Source organism: Rhinolophus hipposideros (assembly GCF_964194185.1).
Source record: "Rhinolophus hipposideros genome assembly, chromosome: X".
Classification (NCBI taxonomy): Eukaryota; Metazoa; Chordata; class Mammalia; order Chiroptera; family Rhinolophidae; genus Rhinolophus; species Rhinolophus hipposideros.
In genome coordinates this window covers 39287569-39312344 of record NC_138046.1, presented here as the reverse complement: position 1 = coordinate 39312344, position 24776 = coordinate 39287569, and positions in this window count along the sequence as shown.

Here is a 24776-nt window from a genome sequence, read left to right as displayed (position 1 = left end):
CGTGAAATGTCCATGAAGTTTCTTCCTATATTTTCTTCTAGATATTTTATGGTTTCAGATCTTACATTTAAGTCTTTAAGCCATTTTGAATTTGTTTTTGTATATGGTGTAAGGAGGTGGTCCAGCTTCATTTTCTTGCATGTGTCTGTCCAGGTTTCCCAACTCCACTTATTGAACAGACTGTCTTTACCCCATCGTACAGTCTTGCTTCCATTGTCGTAGATTAGATAGGCATATAGGCATGGATTTATGTCTGGACTCTCTATTCTGTTCCATTGATGTATGTGTCTATTTTTATGCCAGTACCATGCTGTTTTGATTACTGTTGCCTTGTAGTATAGTTTGAAATCAGGTATCGTTATACCTCCCACTTTGTTCTTATTTCTCAAGATTGCTGAGGCTATCTGGGGTCTTTTATGGTCCCATATAAATTTTAGGATTATATGTTCTATTTCTGTGAAAAACGTCGTTGGTAGTTTGATAGGAATTGCGTTGAATATGTATATTGCCTTAGGCAGTATGGACATTTTAACTACATTAATTCTTCCTATCCATAAACATGGAATGTGTTTCCATCTATTTATGTCTTCCTTCATTTCTTTCTTCAGTGTTGTATAATTTTCTGAGTACAGATCTTTTACATCTTTGGTTAGATTTATTCCCAGATATTTTATAGTCTTTGCAGCAATTGTAAATGGAATTGTTTTTTAATTTCTCCTTCTGCTATTTTATTATTGCTATATACAAATGCAACAAATTTCCGAATATTAATTTTATATCCTGCGACTTTACTAAATTCATCTATAAGTTCTAATAGTTTCTTAGTGGAGTCTTTAGGGTTCTCTATATATAGTATCATATCATCTGCATATAATGATAATTTTACTTCCTCCTTACCAATTTGGATGCCTTTTATTTCTTTCTCTTGTCTGATTGCTGTGGCTAGAGCTTCCAGCACTATGTTGAATAGAAGTGGAGAAAGTGGGCAACCTTGTCTTGTTCCTGATCTTAGGGGGAATGGTTTTAGCTTTTCCCCTTTGAGTATGATGTTAGCTGTGGGTTTGTCATATATGGCCTTTATTATGTTAAGATATGATCCCTCTATTCCCACTTTCTTAAGGGTTTTTATCATAAAAGGTTGCTGTATTTTATCAAATGCTTTTTCTGCATCTATTGATATGATCATGTGATTTTTATTTTTCATTTTGTTAATGTGGTGTATCACATTAATTGATTTGCGGATGTTGAACCACCCCTGCATACCAGGGATGAATCCCACTTGATCATGGTGTATGATCTTTTTAATGTATTGCTGAATTCTGTTTGCTAATATTTTGTTGAGAATTTTTGCATCTATGTTCATTAGAGATATCGGCCTGTAGTTTTCTTTTTTTGTGGTGTCTTTGTCTGCTTTTGGGATCAGGGTGATAGTGGCTTCGTTAAAAGTGTTTGGGAGTCATCCTTCCTTTTGGATTTTTTGGAAGAGCTTGAGGAGAATAGGTGATAATTGTCTTTTGAACGTTTTGAAAAATTCACCTGTAAAGCCATCTGGTCCAGGGCTTTTGTTTGTTGAGAGATTATTGATTACTGATTCAATTTCCCTGGTGGTAATCAGAATGTTCAGGCTTCCTGTTTCTTCTTGCGTTAGCCTTGGAAGGTTGTGCGCCTCTAGAAAATTGTCCATTTCTTTAAGTTTGTCAAATTTGTTGGCATATAGTTGTTCATAGTAATTTCTTAAAATTTTTTGTATTTCTGTGGTGTCTGTGGTCACTTCTCCTCTTTCATTTCTGATTTTATTAATTTGGGTCCTCTCTCTCCTTTTTTAAATGCGTCTGGCTAAAGGTTTGTCAATTTTGTTTATCTTCTCTAAGAACCAACTCTTGGATTCATTGATCTTTTGTATTGTTTTTCTGGTTTCTATTTCATTTATTTCTGCTCTGATCCTTATTATCTCCTTCCTTGTGCTCCCTTTGGGTTTATTTTGCTGTTCTTTTTCCAGATCCCTTAAGTGTGAAGATAAACTGTCAATTAGTGATGTTTCTTGTTTCTTTAGGTAGGCCTGCAGTGCTATGAACTTCCCTCTTAGGACTGCTTTCGAAGCATCCCATAGATTTTGGGTCGTCATGTTCTCATTATCATTTGTCTCAAGATATCTTTTGATTTCTTCTTTGATCTGCTGCTTGACCCATTCATTATTTAGCAACATGTTATTCAGCCTCCATGAATTGGTGTATCTTCCTGGTTTTTTTCCCCTGTAGTTCATTTCTAATTTCATAGCACTGTGGTCAGAGAAGACAATTGGTATGATTTCAATTTTCTTAAATTTATCGAGGCTTGTCTTGTGTCCTAACATATGATCTATCTTAGAATATGTTCCATGTGCACTTGAGAAGAACGTGTATTCTGCAGCATTGGGGTGAAATGCTCTGAAAATATCAATTAAATCCAACTGCTCCAAAGTATCATTTAAGGCTGTTGTTTCCATATTGATTTTCTGTCTGGAGGACCTGTCCCTTGTTGTCAGAGGTGTGTTGAAGTCCCCTACTACGATAGTGTTGCTGTTGATCTCTGTCTTTATGTCCATCAGTACCTGTTTTATATATTTAGGTGCTCCTATATTAGGTCATAGATGTTTACTAGGGTTATGTCCTCTTGTCGGATTGATCCCTTTATTATTATATAGTGCCCATCTTTGTCTTTAATATGTTCTTCATTTTAAAGTCTATTTTGTCAGATATAAGTATTGCAACTGCAGCTTTTTTTTTTGCTTCCATTTGCATGAAATGTGTTACTCCAACCCTTCACTTTCAGCCTGTGTGTGTCTTTTGATCTGAAATGAGTCTCTTGTATACAGCATATACAAGGGTCTTGCTTCCTTATCCACTCAGCCACCCTATGTCTCTTTTTTTTTAAATTAATTTATTTATTTATTAGTTTCAGGTGTACAAAACAAGGTAATACTTAGACGTTCATCATTTATATCCCTCATACTGTGAACCCCCCTCCCCCCATCCACTATCCCTCCGACCTCACACTGAACCATCACATTATATATATAACATTATAGTTGGCATTCATTAATGTTTAGCTTCTGGTGTACAGTGCCATGATCAGGTATCCACAGTATCCCTGAGGTGGTCTCCCAAATAGGACGCATGTCCATCGGATACCCAACAAAATCTTTACAACATTATAGAATACCTTCCCCAAATTAATTTTCAAAAAAACCCTGAGGCCATCTTGTGGTTACCAGCTGCTTCCAAATCCCTTCACCTTTCCCCTTATCCCCAACCCCCTCCCACACACCCATCTAACCACTCTCGGTTTTTTCTCTGCGTCCCCAAAACTGTCTCTGATTAGTTCATTCACATAGTCTTTTCTTTAGATTCCATATATAAGTGAGATCATATGGTACTTGTCTTTCTCTTTCTGACTTATTTCACTTAACATAATGTTCTCTAGATCCATCCATGTTGCTGCAAATGATAAGATTTCTTTCTTCTTTATGGCTGCGTAATACTCCATTGTATAAATGTACCACAGCTTCTTAATCCAGTCATCTACCGATGGGCATTTCGGTTGTTTCCATATCTTGGCTATTGTGTAGAGTGCTGCAATAAACATAGGAGTGCATAGAGATTTTTGAATTGGAGTTTTTGATTTCTCCGGGTAGATGCCTAGGAGTGGAATTACTGGATCATAGGGTAGTTCCATTTTCAGATTCCTGAGATACCTCCATACTGTTTTCCATAGTGGCTGCACTAATCTGCAGTCCCACCAACAGTGCACTAGCGTTCCCTTTTCTCCACATCTACGCCAGCATTTGTTGTTTGTTGATTTATTGATAATAGCCATTTTGACGGGAGTGAGGTGGTATCTCATTGTGGTTTTTATTTGCATTTCTCTGATGGTTAGTGAGGTTGAGCATTTCTTCATATGTCTTCTTGCCTTCTGTATGTCCTTTTTAGAGAAATGTCTCCCCAAGTCCTCTGCCCATTTTTTAATTGGGTTGTTTGTTTTTTTGGAGTTGAGTTGAGTAAGTTTTTTATAGATTTGTGATATTAATCCCTTATCAGATGTATCATTGGCAAATATCTTTTCCCATACAGTAGGATCCCTTTTTGTTTTATTGATGGTTTCCTTTGCTGTGAAAAAACTTTTTAGTTTGATGTAATCCCACATGTTTATTTTTTCTCTTACTTCGCTCGCGCGAGGGGATATATCAGTAAAAATCTTACTCCGTGTAATCTCCATGAAGTTTCTTCCTATATTTTCTTCTAGATATTGTATGGTTTCAGATCTTACATTTAAGTCTTTAAGCCATTTTGAATTTGTTTTTGTATATGGTGTAAGGAGGTGGTCCATCTTCATTTTCTTGCATGTGTCTGTCCAGGTTTCCCAACACCACTTATTGAACAGACTGTCTTTACCCCATCGTACATTCTTGCTTCCATTGTCGTAGATTAGATGGGCATATAGGCATGGATTTACGTCTGGATTCTCTATTCTGTTCCATTGATCTATGTATCTATTTTTATGCCAGTACCATGTTGTTTTGATTACTGTAGCCTTGTAGTATAGTTTGAAATCAGGTATCGTTATACCTCCCACTTTGTTCTTATTTCTCAAGATTGCTGAGGCTATCCGGGGTCTTTTATGGTCCCATATAAATTTTAGGATTATATGTTCTATTTCTGTGAAAAACGTCGTTGGTAGTTTTATAGGAATTGCGTTGAATATGTATATTGCCTTAGGCAGTATGGACATTTTAACTATATTAATTCTTCCTATCCATGAACATGGAATATGTTTCCATCTATTTATGTCTTCTTTCATTTCTTTCTTCAGTGTTGCATTATTTTCTGTGTACAGATCTTTTACATCTTTGGTTAGATTTATTCCCAGATATTTTATAGTCTTTGGAGCAATTGTAAATGGAATTGTTTTTTTAATTTCTCCTTCTGCTATTTTATCATTGGTATATACAAATGCAACTGATTTCCGAATATTAATTTTATATCCTGCTACTTTACTAAATTCATCTATCAGTTCTAATAGTTTCTTAGTGGAGTCTTTAGGGTTCTCTATATATAGTATCATATCATCTGCATATAATGATAATTTTACTTCCTCCTTACCAATTTGGATGCCTTTTATTTCTTTCTCTTGTCTGATTGCTGTGGCTAGAGCTTCCAGCACTATGTTGAATAGAAGTGGAGAAAGTGGGCAACCTTGTCTTGTTCCTGATCTTAGGGGGAATGGTTTTAGCTTTTCCCCTTTGAGTATGATGTTAGCTGTGGGTTTGTCATATATGGCCTTTATTATGTTAAGATATGATCCCTCTATTCCCACTTTCTTAAGGGTTTTTATCATAAAAGGTTGCTGTATTTTATCAAATGCTTTTTCTGCATCTATTGATATGATCATGTGATTTTTATTTTTCATTTTGTTAATGTGGTGTATCACATTAATTGATTTGCGGATGTTGAACCACCCCTGCATACCAGGGATGAATCCCACTTGATCATGGTGTATGATCTTTTTAATGTATTGCTGAATTCTGTTTGCCAATAATTTGTTGAGAATTTTTGCATCTATGTTCATTAGAGATATCGGCCTGTAGTTTTCTTTCTTTGTGGTGTCTTTGTCTGCTTTTGGGATCAGGGTGATAGTGGCTTCGTAAAAAGTGTTTGGGAGTCTTCCTGCCTTCTGGATTTTTTGGAAGAGCTTGAGGAGAATAGATGATAATTGTCTTTTGAACGTTTTGAAAAATTCACCTGTAAAGCCATCTGGTCCAGGGCTTTTGTTTGTTGGGAGATTATTGATTACTGATTCAATTTCCCTGGTGGTAATCAGAATGTTCAGGCTTCCTGTTTCTTCTTGCGTTAGCCTTGGAAGGTTGTGCGCCTCTAGAAAATTGTCCATTTCTTTAAGTTTGTCAAATTTGTTGGCATATAGTTGTTCATAGTAATTTCTTAAAATTTTTTGTATTTCTGTGGTGTCTGTGGTCACTTCTCCTCTTTCATTTCTGATTTTATTAATTTGGGTCCTCTCTCTCCTTTTTTAAATGCGTCTGGCTAAAGGTTTGTCAATTTTGTTTATCTTCTCTAAGAACCAACTCTTGGATTCATTGATCTTTTGTATTGTTTTTCTGGTTTCTATTTCATTTATTTCTGCTCTGATCCTTATTATCTCCTTCCTTGTGCTCCCTTTGGGTTTATTTTGCTGTTCTTTTTCCAGATCCCTTAAGTGTGAAGATAAACTGTCAATTAGTGATGTTTCTTGTTTCTTTAGGTAGGCCTGCAGTGCTATGAACTTCCCTCTTAGGACTGCTTTCGCAGCATCCCATAGATTTTGGGTCATCGTGTTCTCATTCTCATTTGTCTCAAGATATCTTTTGATTTCTTCTTTGATCTGTTGCTTGACCCATTCATTATTTAGCAACATGTTATTCAGCCTCCATGAATTGGTGTATCTTCCTGGTTTTTTTCCCCTGTAGTTCATTTCTAATTTCATAGCACTGTGGTCAGAGAAGACAATTGGTATGATTTCAATTTTCTTAAATTTATCGAGGCTTGTCTTGTGTCCTAACATATGATCTATCTTAGAATATGTTCCATGTGCACTTGAGAAGAACGTGTATTCTGCAGCATTGGGGTGAAATGCTCTGAAAATATCAATTAAATCCAACTGCTCCAAAGTATCATTTAAGGCTGTTGTTTCCATATTGATTTTCTGTCTGGAGGACCTGTCCCTTGTTGTCAGAGGTGTGTTGAAGTCCCCTACTATGATAGTGTTGCTGTTGATCTCTGTCTTTATGTCCATCAGTACCTGTTTTATATATTTAGGTGCTCCTATGTTAGGTGCATAGATGTTTACTAGGGTTATGTCCTCTTGTCGGATTGATCCCTTTATTATTATATAGTGCCCATCTTTGTCTTTAATATGTTCTTCATTTTAAAGTCTATTTTGTCAGATATAAGTATTGCAACTGCAGCTTTTTTTTTTTTTGCTTCCATTTGCATGAAATGTGTTACTCCAACCCTTCACTTTCAGCCTGTGTGTGTCTTTTGATCTGAAATGAGTCTCTTGTATACAGCATATACAAGGGTCTTGCTTCCTTATCCACTCAGACACCCTATGTCTCTTGATTGGAGCGTTTAATCCATTTACATTTAAAATGATTATTGATAGGTACATAGTTATTGCCATTTTTAAATTTGTAGTAAATTGTTTTCATCTTTCTTCTATTTACAGAAGTCCTTTTAGTATTTTTTGCAATGCTGGCTTGGTTGTAATAAATTCTTTCAGTTTGTTCTTTTCTGGGAAGCTCTTTATCTCCCCATCAACTTTAAATGATAGCCTTGCTGTATAAAGCAATCTAGGTTGTAGACCTTTGTGTTCCATCACTTTGAGTATCTCCTGCCACTCCCTCCTGGCCTTCAATGTTTCTGTAGAAAAGTCATTTGATAGTCTTATGGGAGTTCCCTTCTGCCTTTCTCTTGCTGCTTTCAAGATTCTCTCTTTGTCTTTAAGCTTTGCCATTTTAACTATAATGTGTCTTGGTGTGGGCCTGTTTGGGTTTATCCTGGTTGGAACTCTCTGCACTTCCTGGGCTTGTATGTTGGTTTCCTTCATTAGGTTTCGGAGCCCAGGGTGCAGCGGAGAGCGTAGGGTCCAGGAGGTGGGCTCTTTCCCCGCATCCCACAGCTGATCGCTCCCGCCGGGGCGGGCAGTTCATGGGCCCTAGGGCAGACAAAGAACTCAGACGCCACACCTGGGCCCCTGACCTTGCTTTTCGAATCCTTCCCCCGCCCTTCCAGAGACTTAAACTGACCCCTGAACTGAAGAGTAGTGTCAGAATACAGAGGGGCGTCTGTGCTCAGGCGCTGGGAAGATTGGCAGCCAGCTCTGACCTTCGGACATGGCTGGGAGGAGGGGATTTTTGCTGGACAAGGAGAGAGGAGACGCCCACACCTCCAGCCACCACCTTGCCAGGCCTGCGGGAGGAGTGTGACGTGGCTGGCCTGGGAGGGAGAAGACCCCTCCATCCCCAGCCCCCACCCTTTCTGTCTGGCCTTGGGCGGGGCAAGGGCAACCGCGGAAGCACTCCCTGAGCTCAGCAGTAAGCGGCAGACGCAGCTCCCGGCTTTCAGCAGCTTAGAGATCTCCTGCCCGCCCCCTCCCACACACCCACGGAAGGAGGGCCCTAAGACTCAGGAGTACTGGGCACAGGGCTGGTGGAGCTACTCTCAGCGTGCATTTGTGCAGGAAAGGACAGAAACTGCACGGTCTCTCTGAAAACTGTCATCCAGACCCCTCAGCCCATCGCATTTAAATCTACACTCCCAAATTCACTCTGGGCACCAGGTGACTAGCGCTGCCTGCGCACTAGGCAGGGAACTCTTTGTCAGAGCGGAGGACAACCTGGAGATTACTTGGTGGGCTTAAGCCAAGATTGGTGGTGCTTTCTGTTTTGTTTTGCTTGGTGGATGCCCCGGGTGCTGCCTGCCGCTGCTCCTGTAGGGACTCTCCTCTTGCCCTCCTCGCTCCTCCCCCGCTCGCCCAACTAGCGCACCTCAAAGCAAATCTTCCACGAGTCTCCGCTCAGTCCTGGGAGCCGCGCAGCGCAGCGGTTGCTGTACGGACTGGGCTCCGCTGTGGGGGGGTTAGTGTTTTCACTTCGCGCCCCTCTCTCCTCCCCCGCTTGCTTAACTAGCGCACTCCAAAGCAAACCTTCCACGAGTCTGCGCTCCGGCGTCCTGGGCGCCCGGCGGCGGTTGCCGCTGGCCTCGGCTCCGCGGGGGTGGGGGTGGGGGGAAGCGCTTCCACTTGGCTGTCCTGCCTCCTCCCCTGCTTGCAATCCGCACACACTTTCAGGTAATTCCTCCACGAGTCTCCCCGCTGTTCTGCGTGTTCTATATCTCCCTGTGTCTTTAGAGCTGCGGTTTACCGCCGCTGCCGCAGCCGCCGCCGGCCTGATTCCACCACAAGACCGCACGTTTCCACTCCGCTCCCTTTCTTCTTCCCCTGCTCGCTCAATTTGCACACCTTCAAGTAATCCTTCCACGAGTCTCTTAGGAGTCTCTTAGCTGTTCTGCGTGATGAGCAAAGAGTTGTTTGATGGGTTATATGTCCCGTTTGTAATAAGATCCGGAGGAGAACTCAGAAAATGTGCCCCGCTGCCGCCATTCCTATGACGTCAATCCCTAGGGTGATTATTGATATGTGAGGATTTCCTGTCATTCTGTATTTAGTTTTCTGGTAAGGCTGTGTCTCCATTGTTTCTTTGCCTTTTTGTTGTTGTCTGTTATTTCTGTGTGGTGGTATTCTATGATGTTTCCCTCTGTTTCTTCTTTTCTTACAGTATATATTTCAGATTTGGATGTTTTTTGAGTGGTTACCCTTGAGTTTATGTAAAAGAAAGTTTGATATTTAGAGTATTCCAGTTTCTTCAGTACGCTTACTTTCTCTATTCCCATATTCCAGTTCAGGCCTTTACGCTCCCCCTTTTTATGTTTTGGTTGCCACAAGTTGTCCCTGTTGTTTATGGTCTAATAGCCTCCTTTAGTATTTCTTGTAGTGCAGGTTGTGTATTAGAAAATTCCCTCAGCTTCTGGATGTCTGGAAAGGTCTTTATTCCTCCTTCATATGTAAAGGAGATCTTTGCTGGATATATTATTCTTGGCTCATAAAATCTCTCTTTCAATAGTTTGAATATTTGGTTCCATTCCCTCCTAGCTTGTAGAGTTTCTGCTGAAAACTCTGATGATAATCTAATGCGCTTTCCTTTGTAAGTTACCGTCTTCTTTTCCCTGGCTGCCTTGAGGATTCTTTCTTTGTCATTGATTTTAGACAGCTTCAATACAATGTGCCTTGGTGAAGGCCTGTTGGGATTGAGGTAATTAGGTGTTCTATTTGCTTCTTGGATTCGAGGATTCAGTTCTTTCCACAAGTTTGGGAAGTTCTCATCGACGATTTGTCTGAATATATTCTTTGTTCCCTTCCCTCTTTCTTCTCCTTCTGGTATGCCCATTATTCTTATATTGCTCTTTCTGATGGAGTCCGAAAGTTCTTGTAGAGTTCTTTCATTTCTTTTAAGTCTCAAGTCTCTTTCTTCTTCCCTCTGTGTAAATTCCAGGTTCCTATCTTCGATGTCACTGATTCTTTCCTCCATCTGGTCAACTCTACTACCTAAGCTGGATATTTTATTGTTAATTTCTTCTATTGAGTTCTTAATCTCCAGACATTCTATTTGGTTCTTTTTCAAGATTTCAATCTCTTTTGTAAAATGCTCATGGTGTTCTTTGATTGTGTTTCTGAGTTCATTAAACTGCCTTTCTGTGTTTTCTTGCATCTATTTCAGTTTTTTCAAAATTGCGATCTTGAATTCTCTGTCATTTAAATCACAAAGGTCCATATCTCTAAGTTCCTTTTCTGGAGACTTTTCACTTTCTTTCTGAGCTATCTTGTTGCCTTGGTTATTCATGGCAATCACTGATTTACTATTTCTCTTCCTAGACATCTACAGGAGTGGCTTCTGCAACAGGTTGATAGGTATGCGAAGAGCTTTTGAAGTTCCAAAGCTCTATATGCACTAGATTCAGAGCCCGTATGTTTCAGCAGTTCTGTTTACTCCTGCAGGGATCCACCCAGATAGGTGGGGCCAGGGGCGGGGTGAGTTGTGAGAGGTGGCCCAGAGCAATGGCGGCGACCACCACCACAGCCAGTCCTGCTTCCACAGCTCCCTCCCCTTTGCCAGAACTAGTTGAGCTGCGAATCTGTGTCTGCGGTCCACAGTTCTCAGAGCAGCAAATATTCTGTCCTTTGATCCGACACTGCTACTTTATCGCTTTAGCACTGGACAGGTGGGGGCGGGGCGAGCTCTGGGAGGGTAGGGAGGGGGCGGCTAGCCTCCGTGCCTAGGGCTTCCGTTCTCCGCTCGGCAGTGAGGGCTTAAACCACCGATTTCAGCCCTCTTCCCTCAGTCTTTGCTGCCGGGAGCGTTGGGTTCAGCCGTTTTGTATGCTGCCCCCTCACCCTTGTGGGCCGTAAGCGGAGCCCTAGCAGTCCGAGTCCTTCCCTCTCCCACAGCTGCGGAAGATCCAGGAGCATCGGGCTCCGAGCACTGAGCTAGGTCTGTGTCCTTCGCCCGCACGGCTCCGTCTCCGCACTTCTCCTCTCCCTCCTCCCCCTCTCGCGCGATTCACCCACCTGGAGGTGAATTCAGTAGTGGGCCTCTTCGTCTTGCCTGTCTGCTGTGCAAGGAGTCCTTTGTGGAGTTATTGTTGTCCGATTCGTTGTAAATTCCAGGGGAGCGTTACAGAGGCTCACCTCACGCCGCCATTTTTTTCCGGAACAAACGTGACAAAAGATTTGACTTTGGTTGGTGAACACACAATGTCATATATAGATGATGTATAGAATTGTACAGTTGAAACCTATAAAATTTTATTAACCTATTTCACTCCAATAAATTTAATAAAATGTAAACTAAAAAATGCATTAAAACAAATATAGGTTAAATCATAATTAGGGTGAGTGTTATGAAATATTGGCCTTCCTGTGGCCTTTTCAGAAATGCAAAGTCTATATAGATTCATAAACTCTTTCTGTTTAATTATGTTTTGTTTTTCACTTTCAGTGGGAAATATAAAAAATCATCCATGGTGGGCAACACATGGAAACAACCAAAATGTCCTTCGATAGATGAATGGATAAAGAGGTTGTGGTATATATACACAATGGAATACTGTTTGGTGGTAAGAAAAGTTGAAATAGGACCGTTTGTGACAACATGGATGGATCTTGAGATTATAATGCTAAACAAAATAAGTCAGACTGAAAAAGTACCATATGATTTTACTGATATGTAGTATATGAACCAAAAACAACAAAAAGAAAAGACAAACAAATGAGAAACAAAAACTGATAGACACAGACAATAGTTTAGTGGTTACCAGAGAATAAGGGGGATGGCAGGGTGGGAGATGAGGGTAAGGGGGATCAAACATATGGTGATGGAAGGAGAACTGACTCTGGTTGGTGAACACACAGTGGGATTTATAGATGATGTAATACAGAACTGTACACCTGAAATATATGTAATTTCACTAACAATTGTCACCTCAATAAATTTTTAAAAAATCAGACTTTTCAAATTTTGGTACATTGCTTTCAATCATTTACTGTTTGAAAAATATTTGTCCGTTTGCAACGTTTGCCAGGAACAACCCTAAATGATAGAGATGCTGTGGAAAATGAGAACTACATAATCCTTCTTATTAAGCTTACATTCAAGCCAAGGAGACTGAAAAAAAAAAAAAACACCCACAAACAAAATGAGAATTGCTAATTGTATTGAATATAGTAAAGGTGACTGCATTCAAGATAAAAAAAATAATAAATAAACCTCTTTTAAGTCAGGTAATAGTAGATCTGTTTGAGAAGGTAACATTTAAACTTAGACCTAAAAATTAAAGAGCTGGCTATATGAAGACCAGTATGGTATTAGTGTAAACAGCATTCCTTACAGGAAGTAGAACCTTTAAAGGACATCAGGCAGAAAATGCCTGGTTCTTTACAAGAAATGAAAGGATTGTAAGAGAGCTGTATCCCCACCTTTTATAAGAGGAAGTTGACAGATAATATCTAAAAGTGAATCATCAATGAATAGCAGTATAAGCATAAGTTTAAGTATACGTTTATTTATAAATAAGTATAAGTTTTTTTTATAAATATGTGGGTAAATACTAGAGGATTTGTCATGAAAGTGGCTGGAATAGAGTGAGCAAAAAGAAAGGGACAGGAGATGATGTAGGAAAGTTGGGAGTTATCACATATTGCTGAGAATTCTAAGCCTTAGTAAACCTTAGCTTGACTTTTACTCTAAGTCCAATGGGTAGCCACTGAATAATTTAAATCATGGGAGTGACATGAATTGATTTATATTTTAAGATAATTTTTTTTTCTCTGAGTAGGCTAGCATGTGGGGAAAAACAGGACTGGAAAATAGGATAACAGAGATGCTGTGGCAGAGAAATTACAGAGGCCTGGATGAGAACAGTGTCAGTGAAGATGAAGATAAATTGATGTTACAAGCTATATCTTGATGGTAGAATCACTGATCTTATCAATGGATTGTATGTAAAGGTAGGAGACAGGTTAGATTTGATCGTAACCCTTAGGTTTCTAGCTTGAAGGAATGCAATGCCATTTATGTGAGATGGGAAACAATCAAGAGATCTATATAGTGTGTTAAATTTTTGATGTCTGTGAAACATCCAAGTGAAAATGTTAAGCAGGCATTTGATTACAAAATATTAGGGCTGTTACTGATGTTTTATTTCTGGGAAAAAATGAACACATTTGACTTTAAATTTAGCTCCATATAAGGGAAAATAATATACAATTACTAATTGTTTACCTTTTAAAATACTAATTACTCAACTATATGCCTCCACACTGATGTTAGGCATAAAAATTAGTTACCTTATATCTTCTAGCTATTTGTTTATCATCTAATCATTATACCTACCTGCTACTAAAAGTAATTTGAAGTTGCTTATAAGGTGTGATCAAACAAAACAGTGAATGTTTAAATAAAAAAATTACAGTAAAAGACACATTGCCATTAATCCCCCTCAAAATACTCCCCCTCACTACAAACATACTTATCCCATCATTCTTGCCACTTTCTGAAGCAGTTCTGGAAGTCCTTTTTCCTGAGTGTCTTTAGTTGCACTGTTCTGGCTGCCTCATGTCCTGAATCATTTTGACTTTGGGGAAGGGCCAGAAGTTACATGGTGCCACACCCAGTGAATAAAGAGGATGAGGACACACTGTAATGTTTTTATTTGACAGAAATTGCCATGTACCAGAAGTGATGTGTGACACAGAGCATTGCCATGATGAAGGATGATTTATGGCACACTTTCAAACACACTTTCTCCCAACCATAAATCACACCCGAGTGACTATACAAAACATGTTGAAACTTATCACACACTGTTACTAAGGTTCGATGTGTCGCTTTCCATATTGAAGATCCCTGTCTTTCCATTGGATGGAATTTGGCAGCAGCATTCACCGTATTGTTTTTATAACAGTGGAAAGGCTGTGTCAGACATTGCTTCTGGTACGGCAGTTTCTGTCAAATAAAAACATGATGGTGTGTCGTCATCCAACTTTTCACCGATCTGGCACCGTGAGACTTCTGGTTCTTCCCGAAAGTCAAAATGACCATCAAAGGAAAATGTTTTGAATTCATTCAGGACATTGAGGCTGCCACAAGAGTGTAACTAAAGACACTCACGAAAGAGGACTTCCAGAACTGCTTAAGAAACTGGCAAGGATGATGGGATAAGTGTGTTTGAAGCAAGGGGGATTAGTGGCAATATTTCTTTACTGTAATACATTTACCATATTGTTTGATCACACCTCATTTGTTGAAAGACACATACAATAGGATTCTTTAAGTAAATTATCAGGATTCTATGGAGTAGAGAGGAAAAGTTGACAGAATAACAATTAAGTACGATCCCTATAACAACTTGTTTCCTAAAATGAAAATATATGTACATGCTCTGATGTTCATTACAGCTTTATTTACAGTGGTCAAGAAATGGAAACAATGAAAGTGTCCTTCAACAGATGATTGGATAAAGAAGATGTGGTATATATACACAATGGAATACTATTGTGCCATAAGAAAAGATGAAATAGTCCCATTTGTGACAACATGGATGGGTCTTTAGATTTTTTTTCTTAATTAAAGTTTATTGGGGTGACACTGTTAGTAAAGTTACATAGATTTCAGGTGTACAATGCTGTATTACATCATCTATAAATCCCATTGTGTATTCACCACTCAGAGTCAGTTCTCCTTCCATCACCATATATTTGGTCCCCTTTACCCTCATCTACCACCCTCCTCCCCCGTTACGTTCTGGTAACCACTGAACTATTGTCTGTGTCTATGAGTTTTTGTTTCTCATTTGTTTGTCTTGTTCTTTTGTTGTTTTCAGTTTAAATACCACATATCAGTGAATTCATTTGGTTCTCTGCTTTTTCTTTCTGACTAATTTTGCTTAGCATTACAATCTCAAGATCCATCCATGATGTCAAAATGGGCCTATTTCATCTTTTCTTACTGCCAAATAGTATTCCATTGTGTATATATAACAAAACTTCTTTATCCATTCATCTATTGAAGGACACTTTGATTGTTTCCATGTCTTGGCCACCATAAAAAAGCTGCAATGAACATTGGAGCACAATGGTTTTTATGTATAAAAGTTTTCAGAATTTTTGGGTAGATACCCAGGAGAGGGATTGCTTGGTCATATAATAATTCTATTCGTAACTTTATTTTTTAATTTATTGGGGTGACAATTTTTAATGAAATTACATAATTTCAGGTGTACAATGCTGTATTACATCATCTATAAATCCCATTGTGTGTTCACCACTCAGAGTCAGTTCTCCTTCCATCACCATATATTTGATCCCCTTTACCCTCATCTACCACCCTCCTCCCCCGTTACGTTCTGGTAACCACTAAACTATTGTCTGTGTCTATCAGTTTTTGTTTCTCATTTGTTTGTCTTGTTCTTTTGTTGTTTTCAGTTTAAATACCACATATCAGTGAATTCATTTGGTTCTCTGCTTTTTCTTTCTGACTAATTTTGCTTAGCATTACAATCTCAAGATCCATCCATGAGGTCAAAGTGGTCCTATTTCATCTTTTCTTACCGCCAAATAGTATTTCATTGTGTATATATATACCACAACTTCTTTATCCATGCATCTATCGAAGGACATTTTTGTTGTTTCCATGTCTTGGCCACCGTAAACAAAGCTGCAATGAACATTGGAGCACACGTGTCTTTATGTATAAATGATTTCAATTTCTTTGGGTAGATACTCAGGAGAGGGATTGCTGGGTCATATGGTAATTCTATTTGTAATTTTTTGAGGAACCTCCACACTGCCTTCCATAATGGCTGCACCAGTCTGCATTCCCACCAACAGTGTATGAGGGTTCCTTTTTCTCCACAGCCTCTCCTTTTTGAGGAACCTCCACACTGCCTTCCACTGCGGCTGCACCAGTCTGCATTTCCACCAACAGTGTATGAAGGTTCCTTTTTCTCCACAGCCGCTCGAACACTTGTTACTATTTGTCTTGTTGATGATAGCCATTCTGAATAGGGTGAGGTGATATCTCATTGTGGTTTTTATTTGCATTTCTCTGATGATTAGTAATGTTGAGCATTTTTTCCTATGTTTACTAGCCATTTCTATGTCCTCTTTGGAGAAATGTCTCTTCAGGTTCTCTGCCCATTTTTCAATTGGGTTTTTTGTTTTTTTGTTGTTGAGATGCGTGACTTTCCTTGTATATTTTGGATATTAGCCCCTTATCAGAGGCACTGTTTGCAAAAATCTTCTCCCATTCAGTTGGTTGCCTCTTTATTTTGTCGATGGTTTCTTTCGCTGTGCATAAGCTTTTAAGTTTGATATAGTCCCATTCATTTATTTTGCTTTTACTTCCCTTGCCTCTGGAGTCAAATTCATGATATGCTCTTTGAATCTGAGGTCCGAAAGTTTAGTACCTATGATTTCTTCTGTGCAGTTTATTGTTTTAGGTCTTATGATTAAGTCTTTGATCCATTTTGTATTAATTTTGGTACATGATGACAGATAGCAGTCCAGTTTCATTCCTTTGCATGTGGCTTTCCAATTCGGCTAGCACCATTTACAGAAGAGGCAGTCTTTTCTCCATTGCATGTTTTATTGCTACTTTGTCAAAAATAATCTGTCCATATTATGTAGGTTGATTTCTGGGTTCTCAATCCTATTCCATTGTTCTGTGTGTCTGTTTTTCTGCCAATACCATGCTGTTTTGATTATTGTTTCCCTGTAGTACAAGCTAAAGTCAGTGAGTGTGATGCCTCCAGTATTGTTCTTTTTCTTAAGATTTGTTTCGCTATTCAGGGTCTTTTGTGGTTCCAAATAAATCTGATGAGTTTTTGTTCTATTTCTTTAAAAAAGCCATTGGGATTTTGATGGGGATTGCATTAAATCTGTATATTGCTTTGGGTAATATGGCATTTTAACTATGTTGATTCTTCCAATCCATGAGCACAGAATGTCTTTCTATTTCTTTGTGTCTTCTTCAATTTCTTTCAAAAATGCTTATAGTTTTCAGCATATAGGTCTTTCACATCCTTTGTTAAGTTTATTCCTAGGTATTTTGTTCTTTTTGCTGCCATTGAAAGAGGAATTGGGCTTTTTTTTAAATTTCTTTTTCTGAGATTTCATTGTTAGTATATTGGAATGCAATGGACTTTTGTACGTTGATTTTGTAGCCAGCAACTTTACTGTATTCGTTGATTGTTTCTACTAGCTTTTTGGTGGAGTCTTTAGGGTTTTCTATATATAGCATCATGCATCTGCAAAGAGTGACAATTTAACTTTTTCATTCCCAATTTGGATGCCTTTTATTCTTTCTGTTGCCTGATTGCTCTGGCAAGGACTTCCAATACTACGTTGACAAGCAGAGGTCATAGGGGAGAGCCCTGTTGTGTTCCTGAACGTAGAGCAAAGAGCTTCAGATTTTCAGAGCAATTTATAATATTAGCTGACGGTTTGTCATATATGCCCTTTATTATGTTAAACTATTTCCCTTCTATACCAATTTGGTTAAGTGTTTTAAACACTGATGGATTTGCTTCTGTTGAACCATATTTGTGTCCCCTGGGATGAACCCCACTTGATCGTGATGAATAATCTTTTTAAGGCATTGTTACATTCGATTTGCTAGAACTTTGTTTAGGATTTTTGCATCTGTATTCATCAGAGACATTGGTCTGTAGTTTACTTTTTTTGTGTTATCGTTACCAGGTTTTGGTATCAGGGTAATGTTGGCCTCATAAAATGAGTCAGGGAGTACTGTCTGTTCTTCAATTGTTCGGAAGAGTTTGAGCAGGACTGGTAGTAGATCCTCTTTGAATGTTTGCTAGTATTCACTAGTGAAGCCATCTGGTCCAGGACTTTTGCTTTTGGGAAGATTTTGGATGACTGATTCAATTTCATTACTGGTTATCACTCTGTTTAGATTTTCCAGTTCTTCACGGTTCAGCCTTGGAAGGCTATATGTTTCTAAGAACTTGTGCATTTCTTCAAAGTTATTGAATTTGGTGGCATATAGTCCTTCATAGTATACTTGGATGATCCTTTGTATTTCTGTGGTGTCTGTGATAACTTTCCCTTTTTCATTTATGATTTTGTTTATTAGTGTCTTCTCCTTTTTTATCTTACTGAGTCTAGTTTGTCAGTTATGTAAATCTATTTAAAAAAGAAGCTTTTTGTCACAATTTTTTCTATTGTCTTTTTGTTCTCTCTTTAATTTAGTTTTGCTCTAATTTTTATTATTTCCTTTCTTCTGCAGACCTTGAGTTTCATTCCTTCTTCCTTTTCTAGTAACATGAAGTTATTTATTTGGGATTTTTCTTGTTTCTTGAGATAGGACTGTAATGATATAAATTTCCCTTTGAAACTGCTTTTGCTGCATCCCAAAACTTTTGGTAGGATGTATTTTCATTGTTATTTGTTTCTATGTATCTTGTGATCTCTCCTCTAATTTATTCTTTGACCTGGCCATTCTTTAGGAGTATGTTGTTTAATCTCCAAGTATTTGTGGTTTTTCCTGCTTTCTTTTTGTAGTTGATATCCAATTTCAAAGCCTTGTGATCAGAGCATATGCTTGGTATGATTTCAATCTTCTTAATTTTTCCTGAGGCTAGTGTGATGTCCCCTGGGTTTGGGTTGGGTCAGGGGTAGGGCTATGGCTCTGGCCAGGCTTAGGGTTAGAATGGGACGAGGTCAAAGATAGGACTCCGGGCAAGCTTACGGTTATTTTTGGGGCCGGGTCAGGACAAGGGCATTAGCCTGGGTTATGCTTAGGATTGGGACATGGTTAGGCTTAGGGCTCAGCGAGGGTTAGGGTCAGTGTTGGGACAGGGTTAGTTAGGCCTAGGGCTCCCGCCAGGATTAAGGTTAGGATTGGGACAGTGTTAGGCCTAGGGTCCCGCATACAGTTAGGGTAAGTGTTTGGACAGGGTTAGCTCAAGGGCTTCTGTGAGGGTTAGGGTTAGGTTAGGACAGGTTTAGGCCTAAGGATCCTGAGACATTAGGGTTAGGTATGGGACAGTGTTAGGCCTAGGGCTCTGGCCAGGGTTAGGGTTAGGGTTGGAACAGGGTTAAGCCTAGGGCTCCGGCAAGGGATAGAGTTCGGATGCGACAGGGTTATGCCTAGGACTCGAGCTAGGGTGAGGGTTAGGGTTAAGAAAGTGTTAGGCCTAGGGCTCCGGCCCAGGTTAGGGTTATGTTTATGACAGTGTTATGGCTAGGGCTTTGGCCAGGGTAAGGGTATGATTTGGGAAACGGTTAGGCCTAGGGCTTAGACCAGGCTTAGGGTTAGGGTGGGGACAGGGTTAAGCCTAGGGCTCCATCCAGGGAACCAATTAGGATTGCGACAGGGTTATGCCTAGGACTCCAGCTATGATTAGGTTTAGGGTTGGGAAACAGGCATAGAGCTCCGTCCAGGGTTAGGGTTAGGGTTTGACAGGGTTTAGTTAAGGGCTCCAGCCAGTGTTAGGGTTAGGTAAGGACAGGTTTAGGCCTAGGGATCCGGACAGGGATAGGGTTAGTTTTGGAACAGTATTAGGCCTAGGGCTCCGGCCATGGTTGTGGTTAGGTTTGGGACAGCTTTAGAGCCAGGACCTCAGTCAGGGTTAGGCCACAGTTGGGACTGGGCTAAGACTAGGTCTCAGGCCTGTGTTGGGTTTAGGGTTGGGACAGGGTTAAGAATAGGCTATAGGTTACAGTTAAGGCTAGGGTTGGGACAAGTTTAAGTCCAAGGCTCTGGCCAGTTTTAGGGTTAGGTTTGGGACAGGGTTAGGCTTAGGGCTCTGACCAGCGTTAACCTTAACAGTCATCAATATTTATGCCCCCAATCAGGGAGCACCAAAATTTATCAAGCAACTACTAACAGAACTAAAGGGGGAAATTGACCAAAACACAATTATACTAGGGGACATAAATACATCATTGACAGCTATGGAGAGATCATCCAAACAGAAAATAAATAACAAAATAGCAGCCATAAATAACACATTAGATGAAATGGACATACTTGACATATATAGAGCACTTCATCCTAAAACGTCAGACTACACATTTTTTTCGAATGTATATGGGACATTCTCAAGGATAGACCATATATTGGGACATAAAATCAGGGTCACCAAATATAAGAAGACTGAAATCATACCAAGCATATTCTCAGATCACAAGGCTTTGAAATTGGATATCAACAGCGAAAAGAAAGCAGGAAAAAACACAAATACATGTTTTTAAACAACATACTTTTTTTTAAAATTAATTTTATTGGAGTGACAATTGTTAGTAAATTTACATAGATTTCAGGTGTACAATTCTGTATTACATCGTCTATAAATCCCATTGTGTGTTCACCACCCAGAGTCAGTTCTCCTTCCATCACCATATATTTGATCCCCTTTACCCTCATCACCCACCCCCCACCCCCTTACCCTCTGGTAACCACTAAATTATTGTCTGTGTCTATGAGTTTTTGTTTCTCATTTGTTTGTCTTGTTCTTTTTGGTTTATATACCACATATCAGTGAAATCATAGGGTTCTCTGCTTTTTCTGTCTGACTTATTTCACTTAGCATTATTCTCGAGATCCATCCATGTTGTCACAAATGCTCCTATATCATCTTTCCTTAACGCCGAATAGTATTCCATTGTGTATATGTACCACAACTTCTTTATCCATTCATCTATCGAAGGACATTTTGGTTGTTTCCATGTCTTGGCCACCGTAAACAAAGCTGCAATGAACATTGGCATACACGTGTCTCTATAGAGAAATGCTTTTATATTTTTGGGGTAGATACCCAGGAGAGCGATTGCTGGGTCATATGGTAATTCTATTCGTAATTTCTTGAGGCTGCACCAGTCTGCATTCCCACCAACAGTGTATGAGAGTTCCTTTTTCTCCACAGCCTCTCCAACACTTGTTACTATTTGTTTTGTTGATGAAAGCCATTCTGACTGGGGTGAGGTGATATCTCATTGTGGTTTTCATTTGCATTTCTCTGATGATTAGCGATGTTGAGCATTTTTACATATGTCTATTTGCCATTTGTATATCCTCTTTGGAGAAATGTCTCTTCAGGTCCTCTGTCCATTTTTCAATTGGGTTGTTTGTTTTTTTGTTGTTGAGTTTCATGAGTTCCTTGTATATTTCGGATATTAGCCCCTTATCAGAGGAACTGTTTGCGAAAATCTTCTCCCATTCAGTTGGTTGCCTCATTATTTTGTCAATAGTTTCTTTTGCTGTGCAGAAGCTTTTCAGTTTCATATAATCCCATTTGTTTATTTTAGTTTTTACTTCCATTGCCTTTGGAGTCAAATTCATAAAATGCTCTTTGAACCCAAGGTCCATAAGTTTAGTACCTATGTTTTCTTCAATGCAGTTTATTGTGTCAGGTCTTATGCTTAAGTCTTTGATCCATTTTGAATTAATTTTGGTACATGGTGACAGATAGCAGCCCAGTTTCATTCTTTTGCACGTAGCTATCCAATTCTGCCAGCACCATTTATTGAAGAGGCTGTCTTTCCTCCATTGTATGTTTTTAGCTTCTTTGTCAAAAATTATCTGTCCATATTTATGTGGTTTTATTTCTGGGTTCTCAATTCTATTCCATTGGTCTATGTGTCTGTTTTTCCGCCAATACCAAGCTGTTTTGATTATTGTAGCCCTGTAGTACAAGGAAAAATCAGGGAGTGTGATACCTCCAGTATTGTTCTTTGTTTTTAATATTGCTTTGGCTATTCGGGGTCTTTTGTGGTTCCAAACAAATCTGATGATTTTTTGTGCTATTTCTTTAAAAAATGCCATTGGGATTTTAATGGGGATTGCATTAAATCTGTATATGGCTTTGGGTAATATGGCCATTTTAACTATGTTGATTCTTCCAATCCATGAGCACGGAATGTCTTTCCATTTCTTTGTGTCTTCTTCAATTTCTTTCAAAAATGTCTTATAGTTTTCAGCATATAAATCCTTCACATCCTTGGTTAAGTTTATTCCTAGGTATTTTATTCTTTTTGCTGCAATTGCAAAAGGAATTGTTTTTTCTATCTCTTTATTTGAGATTTCATTGTTGGTATATACGAAAGCAATGGACTTTTGTACGTTGATTTTGTAGCCAGCAACTTTACTGTATTCATTGATTGTTTCTAATAGCTTTTTGGTGGAGTCTTTAGGGTTTTCTATATATAGCATCATGTCATCTGCAAAGAGTGACAATTTAACTTCTTCATTCCCAATTTGGATGCCTTTTATTTCTTTCTCTTGCCTGATAGCTCTGGCAAGGACTTCCAACACTATGTTGAAAAGCAGAGGTGATAGGGGACAACCTTGCCGTGTTCCTGAACGTAGAGCAAAGGGCTTCAGCTTTTCACCATTAATTATGAGATTAGCTGAGGGCTTGTCGTATATGGCCTTTATTATGTTGAGGTATTTTCCTTCTATACCAATTTTAGTAAGTGTTTTAATTATAAATGGATGTTGTATCTTATCAAATGCTTTTTCTGCATCAATTGATAGAATCATATGATTTTTGTCCTTTATTTTGTTTATGTGATGTATCACATTGATGGATTTGCGAATGTTGAACCATCCTTGTGCCCCGGGGATGAACCCCACTTGGTCGTGATGAATAATCTTTTTAATGCATTGTTGTATTCGATTTGCTAGAATTTTGTTTAGGATTTTAGCATCTGTATTCATCAGAGATATAGGTCTGTAGTTTTCTTTTTTTGTGTTGTTCTTACCAGGTTTTGGTATCAGGGTAATGTTGGCCTCATAAAATGAGTTAGGGAGTACTGACTCTTCTTCAATTTTTTGGAAGAGTTTGAGCAGGATTGGTATTAGATCCTCTTTGAAGGTTTGGTAGAATTCACTGGTGAAGCCATCTGGTCCAGGACTTTTGATTTTGGGAAGGTTTTTGATGACTGATTCAATTTCGTTACTGGTGATCGGCCTGTTAAGATTTTCCAGTTCTTCATGATTCAGCCTTGGAAGGCTATATGTTTCTAAGAACTTGTCCATTTCTTCTAAGTTATTAAATTTGGTGGCATATAGTCCTTCATAGTATTCTTGGATAATCCTTTGTATTTCTGTGGTGTCCGTGATAACTTCCCCTTTTTCATTTCTGATTTTGTTAATTAGTGTCTTCTCTCTTTTTATCTTAGTGAGTCTAGCCAAGGGTTTGTGGATTTTGTTAATCTTTTCAAAGAACCAGCTTTTTGTCACATTAATTTTTTCTATTGTCTTTTTGTTCTCTATTTCATTTAGTTCTGCTCTGATTTTTGTTATTTCCTTTCTTCTGCTGACCTTGGGTTTCGCTTGTAATTCTTTTTCTAGTTTTTTAAGGTGTAACATGAGATTATTTATTTGGGATTTTTCTTGTTTCTTGAGATAGGCCTGTAGTGATATAAAAAATTTCCTTCTTAAAACTGCGTTTGCGGCATCCCAAAAATTTTGGTAGGATGTATTTTCATTGTCATTTGTTTCTATGTATCTTTTGAGCTCTCCTCTAATTTCTTCTTTGACCCAGTCGTTCTTTAAAAGTATGTTGTTTAATCTCCATGTATTTGTGTTTTTTCCTGCTTTCTTTTTGCAGTTGATATCCAATTTCAAAGCTTTGTGATCAGAGAATATGCTTGGTATGATTTCAATCTTCTTAAATTTGCTGAGGCTGATTTTGTGTCCCAATATATGGTCTATCCTTGAGAATGTTCCATGTACACTAGAAAAGAATGTATAGTCTGATGTTTTAGGATGAAGTGCTCTATATATGTCAATTATGTCCAATTCATCTAATGTGTCATTTAGGGCTGCGATTTCGTTATTTATCTTCTGTTTGGATGATCTATCCATAGCTGTCAATGATGTATTTAAGTCCCCTAGTATAATTGTGTTTTGGTAAATTTCTCCCTTTAGTTCTGTTAGTAGTTGCTTGGTATATTTCGGTGCTCCCTGATTGGGGGCATAAATATTGATGACTGTTATGTCTTCTTGTTGTATAGTCCCCTTTACCATTATGAAATGTCCATCTTTGTCTCTTGTTATCTTTTTCACCCTGAAGTTTGTTTCATCGGAAATCATTATGGCTACACCTGATTTTCTCTGGGTACCATTTGCTTGGAGTGTCAATTTCCACCCTTTCACTTTGAGTCTATGCTTGTCCTTGTAGCTGAGATGTGTCTCTTGTAGGCAGCATATGGTTGGGTTTAGTTTTTTGATCCAATCTGCTACTCTGTGTCTCGTTATTGGTGAGTTCAGTCCATTTACATTTAGGGTGATTATTGATATGTCAGGATTTCCTGTCATTCTGTCTTTAGTTTTCTGGTAAGGCTGTGTCTCCATTGTTTCTTTGCCTTTTTGTTGTTGTCTGTTATTTCTGTGTGGTGGTATTCTATGATGTTTCCCTTTCTTTCTTCTTTTATTACAGTATATATATCAGATTTGGATGTTTTTGGAGTGGTTACCCTTGAGTTTATGTAAAAGAAAGTTTGTTATTTAGAGTATTCCAGTTTCTTCAGTACGCTTACTTTCTCTATTCCCATATTCCAGTTCAGGCCTTTACGCTCCCCCTTTTTATGTTTCGGTTGCCACAAGT